General features: G+C 49.0%; 2 pseudogenes; one reads left to right on the top strand and one right to left on the bottom strand.

The window, feature by feature from the left end:
- Positions 1-5,592: 5,592 nt before the first annotated feature.
- On the bottom strand, positions 5,593-7,631 carry LOC115936292 (tubulin beta-8 chain-like; annotated as a pseudogene).
- An 11,058-nt stretch (positions 7,632-18,689) lies between these two features.
- Positions 18,690-20,728, top strand: LOC101144026 (tubulin beta-8 chain-like; annotated as a pseudogene).
- The last annotated feature ends 476 nt before the right edge of the window (positions 20,729-21,204 follow it).

Here is a 21,204-nt window from a genome sequence, read left to right as displayed (position 1 = left end):
TAAACCTTGAAAAGATTATGCTAAGTACAATAAGCCAGACACACAAAAAAAGGAAATACTGTATGCTTCCACTTTTATGACGTACCTAATGCAGTTAAATTCATAGACACAGAAAGTAGGATGGTGGTTGCCAGGGGATGGGAGAGGGGAAATGGGGAGCTATTGTTCCACGGATACAGAGTTTCACTTTGGGATGATAAAACAGGTTTGGAAATGGATAGTGGTGATGGTTGCACAACAATGTATTTGTACTTAATGCCGCCGAGTTGTACTCTTCAAAATGGTTAAAATGGTAAATTTTCTGTTATACATATTTTACCACAGTAAAAAAATTAGCAAATATTTAAAAATCTACATTTTTCTTTGAACTGTCTCTTTACATCCTTTGTCCATTTTTCAATTTGGCTGCTGGTCTTTTAATAATTTTTTTCTTTTCTTTTTTTTTTTTTTGAGACGGAGTCTGGCTCTGTCACCCAGGCTGGAGTGCAGTGGCGCAATCTCGGTTCACTGCAAGCTCCACCTCCCGGGTTCACGCCATTCTCCTGCCTCTGCCTCCCGAGTAGCTGGGACTACAGGTGCCTGCCACCGCGCCTGGCTAATTTTTTGTATTTTTAGTAGAGACGGGGTTTCACCGTGTTAGCCAGGATGGTCTCGATCTCCTGACCTCATGATCCGCCCGCCTCAGCCTCCCAAAGTGCTGGGATTACAGGCGTGAGCCACTGCGCCCGGCCAGGTCTTTTAATAATTTATGATAGCTTTATATATATATTACCCAAATTACCTTTGTGTCTGTCATGTATGTTGCAGATCTATTTCCCCAGTCTGTTGACTTTTGACTTTGAGGCATTTTTCTCTCATAGAAAGTTTTAATTTTTACAGAGTCAAATGCATCAATCTTCTATACAATGACTTCATGGGTATGGTGTTTCAGTTTAGAATAAAAAAGTTGTAGATATGAATAAAGGAGATGGCTGTACAACACTGTGAATATACTGGATGTGACTGAACTGTACATTTGAACATGGTTAAAATTGTAAGTTTTATGATATGTATATTTTACCACCAAAAAAGGGACAGGCTTAGATGTTTATATATTAGGGGTTTGGAGTACCTGTAATATTTATTCCCCTCCAGGGCTCTAATTTATAAAACACCCAAACAAGAGAAGTAGATATTGACTTCACAAATCCCCATGGCACCTTACAAGCCCCACAGCACGGGCTCTCTGGGAAAGTAGAGGTAGAAAAAGTCACATAAACTTGAGGTCAATGTGAGACCTCCCCTACTCTGGAACCAGATGGAGGAAGGCATGCATGCAGGCTGACCTGGAGAGATGGGGTGGGCAGAACAGTCCTCCCATGAGCCCAGATCTTAAGTGCTCTCACATGCTCTCAGGCATGTATCAAACCAAGAAAGCAGGCTAAGAGGGTAACACATCTACCTGTATACAGGGAGCTATGAAATATCTGAGCTGAGCAAGTGACGCACAAGAGGACAGAATCAGTATGACCTTTATACAGTGACCTGGCTCAAGTAATTCCAGGCTGTCATTAACCAGGTGAGCTCCTCTAGAGGGGGTGAAGTGGGAGTTGGGGATCATGGAAAAGAAAGCATGGTAGCATTTCTTCTAACTCTATTATAAATAAAAAGACCGGGCAAGGTGACTCACGCCTGTAATCCCAGCACTTTGGGAGGCCAAGGCAGGCGGATCATGAGATCAGGAGATCAAGACCATCCTGGCTAGCACAGTGAAACCCCGTCTCTACTAAAAATGCAAAAAATTAGCTGGGCCTGGTGGCATGCGCCTATAGTCCCAGCTACTTGGGAGGCTGAGCAAGAGAATCGCTCGAACCTGGGAGGCGGAGGTTGCAGTGAGCTGATATTGTACCACTGCACTCCAGCCTGGGTGACAAAGCAAGACTCTATCTAAAAAAAAAAAAAAAAAAAAAAAAAAAAAAGTAACACATAAATGCCCTTTCTCAAGACCCAAATGTCAGGTGAAAAAAATTTTTGTCATCTCAGTCATGTAATATGGACTTTAGCAGAGCAGTACACACATGGTCATTTATTCTTTCTCTTTGCATGTTATATGCTTTTTCAATTTTATAAGGTAACTGATCCATTTGTTTCATTATACTAGCTGTGAACAAGGCTGCTGAATGTCACACCAGATGGCCAGCATGTCTGTGAAGGGCAGAAACTGGGTCAGCCAAACAGCTGACAGAGGCCAGCTAGTAAGTACCTGGTGCCCACTCCACAGAGGGCTCCACACTTAAAAGACAAGATGAGCAAATGCCAGGCTGCCTCACTAGTTATCTCCCCAAATAAAAAAATAAAAGTAACCCCTCCAGGGAACATGTGTATGTCTACACCTAAGTACATGTACACAGCTGCATGCAAAGGGGAAAGGCTTGGAAGGAATCAAACCCACCTCTGAACAGCAGTTACTTCTGGGGAAGGAGCAGGTGCCGAACACCAGTTACTTCTGGGGAAGGGGCAGTTGAAGCCGACTCTCAGCCTTATTCACCTTTTCAACTGATGAGCTACATCAATTTTAGCAATTAAAAAAAAAAAAGGCAATTTGTACTCCTTGGGTGATCACACAGGCCTTGCAAAACTGAACCACGAACAACCACCTGCACCACTTCCCATGAGGCCAAATAATGGCTTCCCTCGAAGCTCAGCCCTCCCACGCTCTTCTCAGTCCTGGTCCCGTGCAGAGGGCTACTGACCTCCTGGGGTACAGGGGACTAGGCTGAACCCACCCCACAGATTCCTGGTGAAACCAACATGTATCCAAGGGCCTTTCCCCAACCTGGGCCATGTGCCTACTGCATAAATATGCCTGCGCTTGCTCCCCTAGGACAGAGGCTCCCTTTTCTTACAGTTGGAATGAGGGATGGGGAGATTTGATGGTGTCCTGTACATGTTGGATGTTAATCTGATGTGGTGCTGCTGGAGAAGCTTGCCTGAGTCAGGCACATTCTCAGCATGTGGTATGTACTGCCCCTTCAAAGCTGCAGGAGTCTCAGAAGGTAGGTGCTACCACAACCCCCATTTACCGGTGAGCAGAGGTCAGGTGACCTGCAGCCGGCCAAGCAGCTGCTAAGTGGCCAACAGGCTGGATCTGCATCTCACTTGCAGAGGCCCTGCCTGGCTGCTGGGGCTGCCCTGGAGACTCATCCTGCCTCCTCCTCCTCTTCCCTCCACAGTTATGCTGGCTTCTATCCACAGCTGCGCTCCAGGTGGGGAATACCTATGGATGCACCAGGGTGCAACTACTCAAAGACTCCAGTGTGCAGAAGGGCCCCTGCTCCATGTTGTTCCCATATCCAAGCCCAAGCTCATCTAGGACTTCAGCAAACCCAAGCTTCCCTGAATTCCCTGCTGAGACCAAACTGAGCCCTATGACCCACACTACTACACTGGTTAGCTGCCAGTCCCAGCCCCTGCTCCCTCCTGGGCCCCTGTCTGTACAGTTCTGAAGTCCTACAAGAATGTTAAGATCCTAAGCCAACTCTCACCCAGGGTGATAAACAACCAGGAGCCACCAGGGGCAGAGAACATACCCAGATAGGTTGTGCTGCCTGTAGGCTTAATGTCCTTCCCCGACTACCCACCATGCTTGCCAGGCTGGAAGGGGGACTCCAGAAACTTGGGAAACCCAGGCTTACAGCTGGCATATGGAAAACAGGCCTGGAAGAGCACCACTCCTGTCCATGAAGTCCCCCAGATGAAACCAGGTAATTATGAAATACATGGGTACCATGCCTGACCCCCACTCAAACTCAGGTGGGAACCGCAGCAGTGACTTGCCCCTTCTGCCACTCCGGCTCTACCATTGCAGGAGGGAGGATCATCTGACCCCATGCACAAGTGGAGACACTAGGTGTGGGCAGGTCCCAGTGGTTGCTGCAGGTGAACCTTCCCAACCAACCACACAAGGCCATCTCAGGTGGGTGCACACCTGGGCTGGGCTGGGCGAGGACACCCCTCAGAGGGTAAGAGCCACTGAGGAGGGCTGTCACAGAGGCCCCTTTTCCTGCTCTGAGAACAGGTTCAGGCAGTAGGGGGACCTCTCCCACTCCTTCCAGGAGCCATGTCTTTCAAGGTGAGGCACTCTGCCTCCCTGTTCCCATTTGGCCCCAATAGGCCATTGCCAACATTCAGAGAACAAAAAGAAAGGAGCCTCACCCGTTTTCCCTGACACATCGGAGGCAGGTGGGTATGCCCAGGGGACCTGGAATAGAACCCATTCATCTGCCCAGCCCCAGGCCGTGCTGGCTTCATCTTGTCTATCTGTGTGATGCAGGGAGGAGATACCAAGAGGTCATCACACAGGCCATGGACGAGTTCTACAAGAGCCAGGTAGAAGAGAACTGTCCTGGCATGCTGCCCAGCACCCAGCTCACACACACATCTCTTATTTGAAGCTTCCCCAAAGCAGGTCTTGAAGTCCAGGCTCCCTGAGAAGCTGCGGAGGAGACTCTGCTGAGCTAAAGGGCCTATCACCAAATGTGCCACCCTTGCTTGTTTCATCCTGGCAATCTTGGATTGTTTTTGCCCTGAAATTTTGGAGCAGGGGACAGGGAAGACAGAAGACAGCGTGTATCAGCCCTCCAGACTGAGGCAGGTCAGACCTCCACTCGGGCATTTTTCTCCTCACTAGTTGCCAGCTGGGGGAAGCAGCACTTGTGAACACCTGCCTGTCTCCCCAGGTCCTGTTGAGAAACCCCATCTGTGCCTTTAGAGACTACCCAGAGTACACAGACCCAGCAACCGCATCTACAGCCCCCAGGGCCTATCCCTTTCTACATGGGTTTCACTGCATGTGAGTACACGGTGGGCTTGATTCCTGCCCACTACTCCCTGCCAGATACCCCATGCCCTCCTCATGAAGAAAATGAGGCCACATGGACACACCCAACCCATCATGGTGAGGGGGTGGCTGAGGCTCTACTTGCCTACCCTTCATTGCCGGTTCAGGGCCAACTGTCTGGCCATATCCCTACCCAGAGGTGGGACTTTGGGGACATTGCCCACCGGGATCACTGGCTACTTTTAAAGTTCCAGAAACAGAAGGCCAGCTAGTCCCCTCGGAGTTCAGTATATGGGATAAGCCGCGGCTTGCCTTCAGGAACAGGTTTCCCACCAAGTAGATGCCCAAGGCCCAGGGAACCCCCAAGTTCATGTAAAGCCTGTCTGCCATGTCCAAAGCCCATGCCGACCCTCCACCCCCACCCTGGAGCCACTGGAATGCTTGTTCCTGGGCATATAAGACCAAGATAGCTCCAGCCTTGCAGGACCACTATGCCCATATGGCAGCAGCACCCAGAGGGCCTAGAGAAAGAAGTTGGAGGTGAAACCAGATGCTGTTAGGATGCTTTATCAGGCAAAATCACATACTATAAAAAGGCTTTAAAACGCAACAGGAGGAGATGTGAAGACACAAACAAGTGCCTAGTGACACATGGCTATCAGAACACACTATAAGAACCCACACCGCTTCCCCACTTTACCCAGAAAAGGCAGGCTCTTTACCCAGAAAAGACCTCCTCCTCGTCGGCTGTGGCATCCTGGTACTGCTGATACTCAGACAGCAGGTCGTTCATGTTGCTCTCGGCCTCGGTAAACTCCATCACGTCCATGCCCTCGCCCGTGTACCAGTGCAGGAAGGCCTGGAACACACTTGAACAGCTCCCGGATGGCCGTGTTGTTGCCAATGCAGGTGGCCATTTTTAGCCCCTTGGGTGGGATGGCACAGATAGCCGTTTTCACATTGTGAGGGAGCCAATCAGCAGAGTACCTGCTGTTCTTATTTTGAATATTGAACATTTGCTCATCCACCTCCCTCATGGGCATGCAACCTCTGAAAATTGCAGCCACTGTCAGGTAGTGGCCATGACGGGGCTCACAGGCAACCATCATTCTTAGCATCAAACATCTGCTGGGTGATCTCAGCCACAGTCAGGGTCCGGTATTATTGGCTGCCCCTGCTGGTCAGTGGGGCAAAGCCAGGCATGAAGATGTGCAGCCGGAAAAGTGGGATCATGCTTGTGGCCAGCCTTCACAGATCAGTATTCAGCTGGCCTGGGAAGCACAGGCACGTGGGGACCCCACTCTTGGTAGCAGACACCAGGTGATTCAGGTCACCGTAGGTGGGTGTGGGCAGTTTTAGGGTTCTGGAACAGATGTCATACAGAACTACAGAGCTTCACTATCAATGCAAAAGGTCTCATCTGCATTTTCTATGAGCTGGTGGACTGAGAGGATGGCATTGTAGGGCTCCACCGTGGTGTCTGACACCTTGGGCAAAGGCAGAACACTGAATGTGTTTATGATCCCGTCTGGGTACTCCTCCCAGATCTTACAGATGAGAAGGGTATCCATCCGAGACCCGGTACCCCTACCCAGGGAGTGGGTAAGCTGGAAACCCTGCAGGCAGTCACAGCTCTCAGATTCTTTTTCGCAACATCCATCACCGACTCCTTCAGCTCTGCACCTTCTGTGTAGTGCCCCTTGGCCCAGTTGTTCCCGGCCCCACACTGACCTGTAAGACAGTACAGCAAGTCACTGGATGGCCAGATATACAGTCATCAGGGGTCACCACAATGCAAAAAAGGGCCAAGTGTCACGTGTGAGGTGAAAGCACCATTCACCCTGCAGGTGGAGCAGGTGGACCTCCATCCCCGAAAGCTGAAGGACAGCAGCCTCCCCTGTTAGAAATTAAGTCAGGAACCGAACCTGAGACAGCCTAACAACAGACCTGGCTGCACGTGGCTCCTGCCCATCCCCCAGGAAAGCAGCAGCCACTGCCCCCAGCCCAGCTCCCTGCAGAAAGATTGCACCAGCAGCTCCTCTCAGGCAGACAGCTGGGCCTTCCTCCCAAAGCCCGTTTAGGAGAAGGAGATTGAGTGACTCAGGATAGGAGGGTGTTCAGGGGCCCTAGCTCCACAGTTCCCACAGCGATGACTTTGGGGCACTCCTTGAATTTGAGCGGCCCTGGCTAAGGAGCCTCACCCCAGTCCTCACCCGCAGCTCACCGAAGATGAAGTCGTCCGGCCTGAAGATCCTCCCGAAGGGCGCTGAGCACACAGAGCCGATGGTGCCCGGCTCCACATCCACAAGCACGGGGCGGGAGGGCATCAGCGAGGGGAGGGCCGCCATTCCCAGGAGGGCGGCTGGGGAAGGACAGGGGTCTCACCGCTGGCCTCGTTGTAGTACACGTTGATGCGCTCCAGCTGCAGGCCCCTGTCCCCGTGGTAGGTACCAGCAGAGTCGATGGCATGTTCATCAGAGATCACCTCCCAGACCTGCGAGAGACACGAGGGGCCAAACAGGCCAGGGCTGAGTCACGGAGGCCAGAGAGCCCGAGGCTCCCCAGCCCCTCTCCCATCCCCACCCCCAGGCCGCTGGATCCCTGGGGGTCCGCCCTGGCTTCCTACCCAGCCACCCAGCTCCACCGCGTCCCAGGCGGGGAGCCCAGGGGCCGCAGTACAGCCCCAGCCGCTGCCAACATCTTCTCGGGCCACCCGGCAGGCCCGCGCTGGGCCCCCAGAGCCCGGGCCACCAACCTTGGCGCCGATCTGGTTCCCGCACTGCCGGCTCTGCCATAGCACGATCTCCCTCATGGCCACTGCGGGACTAGGGCGGCAGGAGAAACGCGAGGAGGAGCAGACGCGCAGCGACAGGGCCAGTGCTCCGCCAACGCTAAAATAACCCCGCGCCCACCTCCCCCAGCCTCAGATTGGGCTCCCAGAATAAGCAACAGCTTTACTTCCACACAGGTGTACCCACCTGTGAATCCCTTGGCTTCAAGGTCTGTTGGACAGCTCAGGTGGCCTTGCTGTGGTCCTTTCCATGTTGGGGAAAGCTGGTCAGCTGGAGAACTTCCTCCCATGTCTTTAGTAAGACTAAATCCCTAGCTGAGCTGAAACGGAATTTTCCTCCCGTGTGGGAGGGGAAGCCTTTTGTTTTCGTGTTCACAGAGTGCCTTTGCACCTGTCCCACATTGATGACATATTTTTGTAATTGATGAGTCCTTTTCTATTAGGAGATCTGTGGTTAGGAAAGGCCTTCCGTATGTTAACGCAACAGGATGTAATTGTAAGTTTTCCTTTGGAGCAGCTCAGACCCGGAGTAAGCTATGGGTGTTAGAGATAGTCAGGCCTCTGACTTAGCTAGAGTCTTCTTTAGAGTATGATTAACCCTTTCACCTTTCCAGAGGACTGCGATCTCCATGCAGAGTGAAGGTGATATTGGATTCCTAAAGCTGAGGATAGCTGTTGGGAGACGCCTGCTGTGAAAGATGGGCCATTGTCACTTTGCAGGCCTTTGGATGACCCAAAAGGAGGAATTATTTCTTCTGGTAAACACTTGTCAGATAGGGTGGGGAATGCCTGGATCTAACCAGTGAATGTATCAGTAAGCATTAGCAAATATTTGAATCTCCTGCAGAAAGGCATCTGAGTAAATTAGAGTTGCCAGTCCTCACCTGGATAGGTTCCTCAATGTTGGACAGGTTTAACTGGAGGAGGAGAAAATTGCTGGGTCTTTGGGTTATTTCAGACACAGCGCTCACAGGGCTGAGTCACCTGTTTTAGCGTCTTGAAAAGATTTATCCCCATAAACAAATGAGACATTAACTGAAGCAAAGAATCCCTTCTATGGTGGAAAGAATCATGAAAGTGCTTAATTATTTTCTTACAACTGGTACTCGGCATTAGTAACTTATTACCATCAGTCAGCCAGCCAGAGGGATCCTGGACTGAACTGCAATCCCTGGCCCATTTTTGTTCTTCTTCAGAGTGTTCTGGCCCAGCTCTATGTACGCTGAGCAGCATGTCCATCAGCTTCATTGGCCCTTTCAGTGCAGTGGCCTTGGCTGACACATCTGTGAGGGCATTTCCTTTTACACGGTCAGTCTCTCTTTTGACGTCCTCTGCAATGAATTACAGCCACTTTTTTTTTTTTAATGGCGGCAAAGCAGCATTCTAACAAGCTCAAAATCTGAGTAATGTATGGAAAAGCCCTTGGTGGTCAGGAGTCCCTACCCATTCCAAATTGCAGCATAAGCATGAAGCACTAAAAAATCATACTTGGAATCGGTGTAAATGTTAACTTTTAAGTCCTTTCTCAACTGCAGGGCTCTGGTAAGTTTGATTGACTCAGCTTTTTGAGCTGAGGTAGAGGCCAGCAAGGCTTGTGCCTTGATTATCTTGTGCCGACTAATAATAGCATACCTAGCCCTCCTGTTTTCCTGATGCATAAGACGACTTGCATCTCTTAACCACTCTTCCTTGGGGTGGTCAAGGGGCTCATCTCTCTTAAGTCTGGCCTGCTAGAATAAATTTGTTTCATAACCCGTGACATGGTTTGACTGTTAAATCTTATCTTGAATTGTAGCTCCCATAATTCCCGTGTGTCGTGGGAGGCACCCAGTGGGAGGTAACTGAATCAGGGGGCGGGTCTTTCCCATGCTGTTCTTGTGACAGTGAATAAGCCCATGAGATCTGATGGTTTTATTTTTATTTATCTTTTTATTTTTTGAGACATAATCTTGCTCTGTTGCCCAGGCTGCACTGCAGTGGCGTGATCTCGGCTCACTGCAGCCTCTGTCTCCTAGGTTCAAGCGATCCTCCTGTCTCAGCCTCCCGAGTAGCTGGGATTACAGGCGCCCACCACCAAGCCTGGCTAATTTTTGTATCTTTAGTAGAGACGGGGTTTCACCATGTTGGCCAGGCTGGTCTCCAACTCCTGACCTCGGGCGATCCACCCGCCTCGGCCTCCCAAAGTGCTGGGATTACAGCTGATGGTTTTATAAATGGGAGTTTCCCTACACAAGCTCTTTTTGCCTGCTGCCATGTAAGAGATGTGATTTTGCTCCTCATTTGCCTTCTGCCATGATTGTGAGGCCTCCCTAGCCATGTGGAACTGTCTGTCAATTGAACCCCTTTCCTTTATCAATTACCCAGCCTCAGGCATGTCTTTGTTAGCAGCAGGAGAACAGACTAATACAACCTGTATGCCAGAAAGGTTGGGAGCACTTGTGGACCCTGGCAGATAAGTAGCTGGGTTTATGGTTTGGCAGACTTTAAGGGTTATGTCTGGAGTGTCTAGCAATAAGGCCTGATACTTTAATAAATGTTCTCCTATTATCCACTGGTGCCCTTTAGCTTCTAGGACCACCTTCCCTTGATGTGGGGTTGAAAACCTTTAGGTGCTGTCCTCATGTTAGTTCATTAGCTTTGCCTACTAGAAAAGTTGCAGCAGCAGCAACAGCTCTAAGACATCCAGGCCACCCTGAGGCCACCTGACCTATCTGCTTAGAAAAGTATGTTACAGCCCTTGGAATGTTCCCCAGTTTTGGGACAAGATTACCCAGGGCCTGTGCCTTGCTTTTTGGCCACATAAAGATAAAATGGTTCATCCAACTTGGGGACTCCCACAGCTGCAGCAGAGCCCAATTTCTCTTTGAGAGTATTGAAGATTTGCTTGCAGTTCTCATTACGTTCAAGGAGCTCTAAATCTTTCCCTTTTAGTGTATCCCGTAAATGCTTGGCTACACGTCCAAATCTGGGCACCCATAAGCAGCAGTACCCAGCCATCCCCTAAAAAGGCCCACAGTCATTTGTTGGACTGCGACTCTTGAATGACTAAAAGAGCTTTTTTACTTCTAGGGATGTTGATCAGTTCCAGAGGTGAATACAGATTCCAAATATTGGAGCCGTTGAGTCAAAATCTGAGCTCTGTATGGTGATGCCCTACATCTGCTAGTTCCCAGGAAATTTATCAGTTTAACAGTATTATTATCCGAGTCTTCTTTAGTTGGGCTAGCAATGAGTAAGTCACCTAGATACTGAATAATGGTGTCTGTTTGCAACTGTAAATTTCTTAAGTCCTTAGCTAGGGCATTTTCAAATAAGTGGGGCCTATCCCAGAACCCTTCAGAGAGGACCATCCAGGTTAGTTTTGAGGTTGAATGAGTATCTGGATCAGTCCATTCAAAGGTAAACATATTGTGAATCTGGATACATCGAGATGCAGAAAAATGCATCTTTCAGAACTAAGAATGTAAACCAGCTTGGATCCCCTGGGACTTGGGTAAGGATTGGGGACAATCGGGTGTATGGAGACGACAGCTGCATTTATTAATGCTCTAAGGTTTCTGACAAATCTGTACTTGCCAGATTAGGCTTTTGATCTGGTAACATGGGAGTATTGTAAGGAGACTCTCATGGCCTTAACAAGTCATACGGCAAGAATTTGGCAATAAGGGGTTCAATTTCCGCTCATGCTTCTTTCCTTTAAGTGTATTGTCTCTTCCAAGGGCGAGGAGCACTAGGCCGAAGTTGGATTTGAATGGGGGAGGTGTTTAGTGTGTTTCCCAGAGCCTGTGTGGCCCAAACCTCAGGATTTACTTGCGAGAACACCTCAGGTGGTAAATGTGACAGCTCATCCTTAACTTCTTTTTTTCCCCTGAGGGGTCAGGAATAAAAGTCACACTTTCTCTGCTTTATGATCTGTGAAGGTCACCATGGCTTGGTCACTGGAGTCAATAAAGCTCTCCCCAGTGAGAGGTCAGGCATTCAGACAATACTAGAAAGGCAGGTGAGAAGCCCAGAGGCCCTGGAGAACAACTTAGAAATAAGAAAAGCAGTGTTTTCCGACTTGTCCATCATGAGAAGACAGGAGCCCATCGCATAATTTAAGACCATACAAGACATCTTCCATCCAGCCTGAAAAATGTATAAATGTCCTAGGAGTGCAGCATTTTTTCTTAAAAATAAATTTAATGAGCTAGCCTAGGTCAAAGGGTAAATGGTCATTGTTAAAACCAATAACCCCTGCCTTTAGTGAGTACATCTGCACCTTCCAAGTTTAATTGTAACTCTTTCTCTTTGCAGTTACTTATAAGTAGAGACACTAACAAAAGACATTGCATTCCTGCTTTTGTTTTCTGAGGATGCCCAACTCTGTAATGGAGTCATTTCTAATAAACTTGCTTCTTGCACTGTGGTCTCTGACTCACCTCAAATGTTTTCCTGCACAAGATCTAAGAATCCTCCTTTGTGGTCTGTATCAGGACCCTCTTTTCCAGCAACATCTTTCAGTAACACCATGAAGGGACACCAAGACAAGATCCCCACTCCAAGGAAAACAATCCACACAGAATCAATCTGCTGACACTGATTGATTGGGCAAGTGGGCCATCTTTTAGAGTCGTGAAGCCATTCTGGAGGACAAGAATGATTATCCACTATTACTTAACCGAGAGGCCCCAGGGTATAATGTTAGGGTGAGAGACTCAGCCCAAAAAGTTAGAGGCCTGGGGGTGTCATACTCAGATTAGAGGCCAAGCTCACAGGGTTAGAGGCCCTGGGGCATATTGAGAAGAATGAATTTGACTAAACAAGATGTTTGCCACTTTGTCTTTTTGGACTGTCCACCTTGTGCTCTCTGTCCCTCACCTGAGTGCTCTGCATCTTGTCGCCTGTCTGCTCACCGCCTCTGTTTTGTAGCAGCCTGGAGGCTGCCACAGGAAGGAGGCCCCAAACAGTTAAGCTTCTACCTTCCTCAACGATCCTCTGACTTTTAGTTGATGGCTTGTTTAATTTGCCACTGGTCCCAGGGACACTGGAAAAAAGAGATGTCTTGGAACCTAGTATTTTTGCACCTTAATTATCAGAAAAGATCAGCAATAACCTCTCCATCATTATGATTAGAAGTTGAAATGTGGTATTTAACAGCCCTACATGACAAGATCAGCTATATCTGTTTAGCGACAGCCTCTTTTCCAACAACCCCCTGGAAACAATTAGCCTCAAGATGAAGAACATGAGACTTTTCCTTAACAGTTTTCTCTCATTTCTTAACCAGAAGGTCATCTTTGATGGGCTGCTAAAGGACAGCTGGACCCTACTTTCTAAAGCCAGCATGTCACTTTTTCCCTGAAAGAGTTTTGTCAGTTTTGTCATAGCAGTGAGAAAATGGGCTAATACATTACAATACACAAGTTACAGCCTTCCCATTTCCTCTGTTTGGTCTGACTCCTCTTTTTGCAGCTTAATTTGTCTTATAGAAGAGAAATTAAATGGGAGGAAATACACTATGTACAGGCTTCTCTGATGCTTAGTCAGCATAAAAAATTAAAATGGGCTTGTATTTGTTTGATGGAGGAAAAGACAAAAGAGGAACTGGACATAATTGATTACCCTTTAATGCAAGTGCCTCTTAATATTAGGCTTTTCTTAGCTGGGGCTGAACTCTCCCCTGCAAGTCCAAGCACCCCGTAAGAACACAGACTCCTTCCAGTTCCGGTGAGGTGTGCAACATGTTATTAAGTCCTTCTGGTTTTCCAGGGTAATCTAGTGTCCGGTCATCATCTCCTCCCTGACCTTCGAGTCCTGTCTTACATACATACCCACTCTCAAAGACCCGAGCCTCACCAGAACAACTTGCAGTGGGGCCTCTTATCTGCTGGCAAAGTTGAATCTTTGCCTGCTCTGGGAAGTGGCAGATGATGATGGGGACACCATATAGGTATATGTACCCTTTTCTATGTCTGAATTAGCCATATGCAAGGAAAAACTTAAACAGTTTTCAGAGGATCCAGGAAAATTCATAGACAAGTTGAAGAGGCTAACCTTGATGTATGATTTGACCAGGCAAGATTTGCATATATTTATGTCTACCTGCTGCATGGTAGAAAAGCAGTGTATTATGGGATTGGCAAGAGCACATGCTAATAGGGTGGCAGCCTGCATCCAGGGACATGACACCTATCAAGTAGGAGGCACAGCAGTGCCTGACCAGGACCCAAAAGAGAATTAGGACCTAGAAAAGAGGAATTAATTAGGAAGAGAGTAGGATATATAGAGAAAAAAATTGTGATCACTTGACTCCTTGAAGGAATAAAAAAAGTGTGATGTGTGATGAAGCTTCTTAATTTTTATAAAGTCAGGAAAATTACTCAGAGAAAAGATGAAAACCTAGCCTTATTACAAGGGTGAATAATTTAGACTTTGAGGAAATACACTAACACTGCCCGTGACTCCAAGAAGGGACAGGCATTGCTAGGAGTTCATTTTATAATCCAGTCTGCTTCCGATATCTGCAGGAAGCTGCAAAAAGCAGCATTAGGCCTCCAGACTCCCAAGAATCCGCTTTTAGACTTGGCTTTTGCAGTCTTTAATCACAGGAATAGGGCAGAGAAAACATAAAATAAAACAAACCTCCCCAAAGGACCAGCTTCTAGCTGTAGCCTTGTGCTCTTCACCACTTCAGAGCCAGCCCCTTAACCCCTGGTCCTCACAGAGGAAGTGAGAAGGTTAAAGTCCCAGTCTGGGCCTCTGGGCCACTGTGCCTTGGGTATAAATCAATGTGCCCTCTGTAAGAAGGTCAGCCACTACCAAAGGGAATGCACTGTGCTTCCAAGAGAGCCATCATCAGAGCCCAGCAGACCCAAAAGTGGTAGGGCCTGATATTTCCTGCCTCTGCTGCCACTGGACTATTAGCCATTGAGAGGTGGAGGAACCTCAGGTTACTCTTGAAGTGGCAGGTAGGAGTCTTAACTTCTTATTAGATATGGGGGCAGATGACTCTGTCCTGATTCAATACGATGGGCTCCTGTCTTCTCATGATGGACAAGTCGGAAAACACTGCTTTTCTTATCTTCTAAGTTGTTCTCCAGGGCCTCTGGGCTTCTCACCTGCCTTTCTAGTATTGTCTGAATGCCTGACCTCTCACTGGGGAGAGCTTTATTGACTCCAGTGACCAAGCCATGGTGACCTTCACAGATCATAAAGCAGAGAAAGTGTGACTTTTATTCCTGACCCCTCAGGGGAAAAAAAGAAGTTAAGGATGAGCTGTCACATTTACCACCTGAGGTGTTCTCGCAAGTAAATCCTGAGGTTTGGGCCACACAGGCTCTGGGAAACACACTAAACACCTCCCCCATTCAAATCCAACTTCGGCCTAGTGCTCCTCGCCCTTGGAAGAGACAATACACTTAAAGGAAAGAAGCATGAGCGGAAATTGAACCCCTTATTGCCAAATTCTTGCCGTATGACTTGTTAAGGCCATGAGAGTCTCCTTACAATACTCCCATGTTACCAGATCAAAAGCCTAATCTGGCAAGTACAGATTTGTCAGAAACCTTAGAGCATTAATAAATGCAGCTGTCGTCTCCATACACCCGATTGTCCCCAATCCTTACCCAAGTCCCAGGGGATCCAAGCTGGTTTACATTCTTAGTTCTGAAAGATGCATTTTTCTGCATCTCGATGTATCCAGATTCACAATATGTTTACCTTTGAATGGACTGATCCAGATACTCATTCAACCTCAAAACTAACCTGGATGGTCCTCTCTGAAGGGTTCTGGGATAGGCCCCACTTATTTGAAAATGCCCTAGCTAAGGACTTAAGAAATTTACAGTTGCAAACAGACACCATTATTCAGTATCTAGGTGACTTACTCATTGCTAGCCCAACTAAAGAAGACTCGGATAATAATACTGTTAAACTGATAAATTTCCTGGGAACTAGCAGATGTAGGGCATCACCATACAGAGCTCAGATTTTGACTCAACGGCTCCAATATTTGGAATCTGTATTCACCTCTGGAACTGATCAACATCCCTAGAAGTAAAAAAGCTCTTTTAGTCATTCAAGAGTCGCAGTCCAACAAATGACTGTGGGCCTTTTTAGGGGATGGCTGGGTACTGCTGCTTATGGGTGCCCAGATTTGGACGTGTAGCCAAGCATTTACGGGATACACTAAAAGGGAAAGATTTAGAGCTCCTTGAACGTAATGAGAACTGCAAGCAAATCTTCAATACTCTCAAAGAGAAATTGGGCTCTGCTGCAGCTGTGGGAGTCCCCAAGTTGGATGAACCATTTTATCTTTATGTGGCCAAAAAGCAAGGCACAGGCCCTGGGTAATCTTGTCCCAAAACTGGGGAACATTCCAAGGGCTGTAACATACTTTTCTAAGCAGATAGGTCAGGTGGCCTCAGGGTGGCCTGGATGTCTTAGAGCTGTTGCTGCTGCTGCAACTTTTCTAGTAGGCAAAGCTAATGAACTAACATGAGGACAGCACCTAAAGGTTTTCAACCCCACATCAAGGGAAGGTGGTCCTAGAAGCTAAAGGGCACCAGTGGATAATAGGAGAACATTTATTAAAGTATCAGGCCTTATTGCTAGACACTCCAGACATAACCCTTAAAGTCTGCCAAACCATAAACCCAGCTACTTATCTGCCAGGGTCCACAAGTGCTCCCAACCTTTCTGGCATACAGGTTGTATTAGTCTGTTCTCCTGCTGCTAACAAAGACATGCCTGAGGCTGGGTAATTGATAAAGGAAAGGGGTTCAATTGACAGACAGTTCCACATGGCTAGGGAGGCCTCACAATCATGGCAGAAGGCAAATGAGGAGCAAAATCACATCTCTTACATGGCAGCAGGCAAAAAGAGCTTGTGTAGGGAAACTCCCATTTATAAAACCATCAGCTGTAATCCCAGCACTTTGGGAGGCCGAGGCGGGTGGATCGCCCGAGGTCAGGAGTTGGAGACCAGCCTGGCCAACATGGTGAAACCCCGTCTCTACTAAAGATACAAAAATTAGCCAGGCTTGGTGGTGGGCGCCTGTAATCCCAGCTACTCGGGAGGCTGAGACAGGAGGATCGCTTGAACCTAGGAGACAGAGGCTGCAGTGAGCCGAGATCACGCCACTGCAGTGCAGCCTGGGCAACAGAGCAAGATTATGTCTCAAAAAATAAAAAGATAAATAAAAATAAAACCATCAGATCTCATGGGCTTATTCACTGTCACAAGAACAGCATGGGAAAGACCCGCCCCCTGATTCAGTTACCTCCCACTGGGTGCCTCCCACGACACACGGGAATTATGGGAGCTACAATTCAAGATAAGATTTAACAGTCAAACCATGTCACGGGTTATGAAACAAATTTATTCTAGCAGGCCAGACTTAAGAGAGATGAGCCCCTTGACCACCCCAAGGAAGAGTGGTTAAGAGATGCAAGTCGTCTTATGCATCAGGAAAACAGGAGGGCTAGGTATGCTATTATTAGTCGGCACAAGATAATCAAGGCACAAGCCTTGCTGGCCTCTACCTCAGCTCAAAAAGCTGAGTCAATCAAACTTACCAGAGCCCTGCAGTTGAGAAAGGACTTAAAAGTTAACATTTACACCGATTCCAAGTATGATTTTTTAGTGCTTCATGCTTATGCTGCAATTTGGAATGGGTAGGGACTCCTGACCACCAAGGGCTTTTCCATACATTACTCAGATTTTGAGCTTGTTAGAATGCTGCTTTGCCGCCATTAAAAAAAAAAAAGTGGCTGTAATTCATTGCAGAGGACGTCAAAAGAGAGACTGACCGTGTAAAAGGAAATGCCCTCACAGATGTGTCAGCCAAGGCCACTGCACTGAAAGGGCCAATGAAGCTGATGGACATGCTGCTCAGCGTACATAGAGCTGGGCCAGAACACTCTGAAGAAGAACAAAAATGGGCCAGGGATTGCAGTTCAGTCCAGGATCCCTCTGGCTGGCTGACTGATGGTAATAAGTTACTAATGCCGAGTACCAGTTGTAAGAAAATAATTAAGCACTTTCATGATTCTTTCCACCATAGAAGGGATTCTTTGCTTCAGTTAATGTCTCATTTGTTTATGGGGATAAATCTTTTCAAGACGCTAAAACAGGTGACTCAGCCCTGTGAGCGCTGTGTCTGAAATAACCCAAAGACCCAGCAATTTTCTCCTCCTCCAGTTAAACCTGTCCAACATTGAGGAACCTATCCAGGTGAGGACTGGCAACTCTAATTTACTCAGATGCCTTTCTGCAGGAGATTCAAATATTTGCTAATGCTTACTGATACATTCACTGGTTAGATCCAGGCATTCCCCACCCTATCTGACAAGTGTTTACCAGAAGAAATAATTCCTCCTTTTGGGTCATCCAAAGGCCTGCAAAGTGACAATGGCCCATCTTTCACAGCAGGCGTCTCCCAACAGCTATCCTCAGCTTTAGGAATCCAATATCACCTTCACTCTGCATGGAGATCGCAGTCCTCTGGAAAGGTGAAAGGGTTAATCATACTCTAAAGAAGACTCTAGCTAAGTCAGAGGCCTGACTATCTCTAACACCCATAGCTTACTCCGGGTCTGAGCTGCTCCAAAGGAAAACTTACAATTACATCCTGTTGCGTTAACATACGGAAGGCCTTTCCTAACCACAGATCTCCTAATAGAAAAGGACTCATCAATTACAAAAATATGTCATCAATGTGGGACAGGTGCAAAGGCACTCTGTGAACACGAAAACAAAAGGCTTCCCCTCCCACACGGGAGGAAAATTCCGTTTCAGCTCAGCTAGGGATTTAGTCTTACTAAAGACATGGGAGGAAGTTCTCCAGCTGACCAGCTTTCCCCAACATGGAAAGGACCACAGCAAGGCCACCTGAGCTGTCCAACAGACCTTGAAGCCAAGGGATTCACAGGTGGGTACACCTGTGTGGAAGTAAAGCTGTTGCTTATTCTGGGAGCCCAATCTGAGGCTGGGGGAGGTGGGCGCGGGGTTATTTTAGCGTTGGCGGAGCACTGGCCCTGTCGCTGCGCGTCTGCTCCTCCTCGCGTTTCTCCTGCCGCCCTAGTCCCGCAGTGGCCATGAGGGAGATCGTGCTATGGCAGAGCCGGCAGTGCGGGAACCAGATCGGCGCCAAGGTTGGTGGCCGGGGCTCTGGGGGCCCAGCGCGGGCCTGCCGGGTGGCCCGAGAAGATGTTGGCAGCGGCTGGGGCTGTACTGCGGCTCCTGGGCTCCCCGCCTGGGACGCGGTGGAGCTGGGTGGCTGGGTAGGAAGCGAGGGCGGACCCCCAGGGATCCAGCGGCCTGGGGGTGGGGATGGGAGAGGGGCTGGGGAGCCTCGGGCTCCCTGGCCTCCGTGACTCAGCCCTGGCCTGTTTGGCCCCTCGTGTCTCTCGCAGGTCTGGGAGGTGATCTCTGATGAACATGCCATCGACTCTGCTGGCACCTACCATGGGGACAGGGACCTGCAGCTGGAGCGCATCAACGTGTACTATAACGAGGCCAGCGGTGAGACCCCTGTCCTTCCCCAGCCGCCCTCCTGGGAATGGCGGCCCTCCCCTTGCTGATGCCCTCCCGCCCCGTGCTTGTGGATGTGGAGCCGGGCACCATCGGCTCTGTGTGCTCAGCGCCCTTCGGGAGGATCTTCAGGCCGGACGACTTCATCTTCGGTGAGCTGCGGGTGAGGACTGGGGTGAGGCTCCTTAGCCAGGGCCGCTCAAATTCAAGGAGTGCCCCAAAGTCATCGCTGTGGGAACTGTGGAGCTAGGGCCCCTGAACACCCTCCTATCCTGAGTCACTCAATCTCCTTCTCCTAAACGGGCTTTGGGAGGAAGGCCCAGCTGTCTGCCTGAGAGGAGCTGCTGGTGCAATCTTTCTGCAGGGAGCTGGGCTGGGGGCAGTGGCTGCTGCTTTCCTGGGGGATGGGCAGGAGCCACGTGCAGCCAGGTCTGTTGTTAGGCTGTCTCAGGTTCGGTTCCTGACTTAATTTCTAACAGGGGAGGCTGCTGTCCTTCAGCTTTCGGGGATGGAGGTCCACCTGCTCCACCTGCAGGGTGAATGGTGCTTTCACCTCACACGTGACACTTGGCCCTTTTTTGCATTGTGGTGACCCCTGATGACTGTATATCTGGCCATCCAGTGACTTGCTGTACTGTCTTACAGGTCAGTGTGGGGCCGGGAACAACTGGGCCAAGGGGCACTACACAGAAGGTGCAGAGCTGAAGGAGTCGGTGATGGATGTTGCGAAAAAGAATCTGAGAGCTGTGACTGCCTGCAGGGTTTCCAGCTTACCCACTCCCTGGGTAGGGGTACCGGGTCTCGGATGGATACCCTTCTCATCTGTAAGATCTGGGAGGAGTACCCAGACGGGATCATAAACACATTCAGTGTTCTGCCTTTGCCCAAGGTGTCAGACACCACGGTGGAGCCCTACAATGCCATCCTCTCAGTCCACCAGCTCATAGAAAATGCAGATGAGACCTTTTGCATTGATAGTGAAGCTCTGTAGTTCTGTATGACATCTGTTCCAGAACCCTAAAACTGCCCACACCCACCTACGGTGACCTGAATCACCTGGTGTCTGCTACCAAGAGTGGGGTCCCCACGTGCCTGTGCTTCCCAGGCCAGCTGAATACTGATCTGTGAAGGCTGGCCACAAGCATGATCCCACTTTTCCGGCTGCACTTCTTCATGCCTGGCTTTGCCCCACTGACCAGCAGGGGCAGCCAATAATACCAGACCCTGACTGTGGCTGAGATCACCCAGCAGATGTTTGATGCTAAGAATGATGGTTGCCTGTGAGCCCCGTCATGGCCACTACCTGACAGTGGCTGCAATTTTTGGAGGTTGCATGCCCATGAGGGAGGTGGATGAGGAAATGTTCAATATTCAAAATAAGAACAGCAGGTACTCTGCTGATTGGCTCCCTCACAATGTGAAAACGGCTATCTGTGCCATCCCACCCAAGGGGCTAAAAATGGCCACCTGCATTGGCAACAACACGGCCATCCGGGAGCTGTTCAAGTGTGTTCCAGGCCTTCCTGCACTGGTACACGGGCGAGGGCATGGACGTGATGAAGTTTACCGAGGCCGAGAGCAACAAGAACGACCTGCTGTCTGAGTATCAGCAGTACCAGGATGCCACAGCCGACGAGGAGGAGGTCTTTTCTGGGTAAAGAGCCTGCCCTTTCTGGGTAAAGTGGGGAAGTGGTGTGGGTTCTCTAGTGTGTTCTGATAGCCATGTGTCGCTGCGCACTTGTTTGTGTCTTCACATCTCCTCCTGTTGCGTTTTAAAGCCTTTTCATAGTATGCGGTTTTGCCTAATAGAGCATTCTCTTAGCATCTGCTTTCACCTGCACTTTCTATAGGCCCTCTGGGTACTGCTGGCAGATGTGTGTAATTGTGCTGCAAAGTTGCAGCTGACTTGGGCTTCTATGGCAAGGAACAAGCATTCCAGTGGTTCCTGGCGGGATCAGTATGGGTTATGGACATGGCAGGCATGCTTCACAGGAACTTGAGGCTGCCCTGGACCTTGGTTATCTGCTTAGTAGGGAACCTGCTTCCTGAAGGAAAGCCTGGCTGCTCCTCCCCAGGAAC

This window comes from Gorilla gorilla, chromosome 1 (genome assembly GCF_029281585.2).
Source record: "Gorilla gorilla gorilla isolate KB3781 chromosome 1, NHGRI_mGorGor1-v2.1_pri, whole genome shotgun sequence".
NCBI classification, from domain to species: domain Eukaryota; kingdom Metazoa; phylum Chordata; class Mammalia; order Primates; family Hominidae; genus Gorilla; species Gorilla gorilla.
Note: the sequence above shows the minus strand (reverse complement) of the source record. Positions and strands in the feature narration are given on the sequence as shown.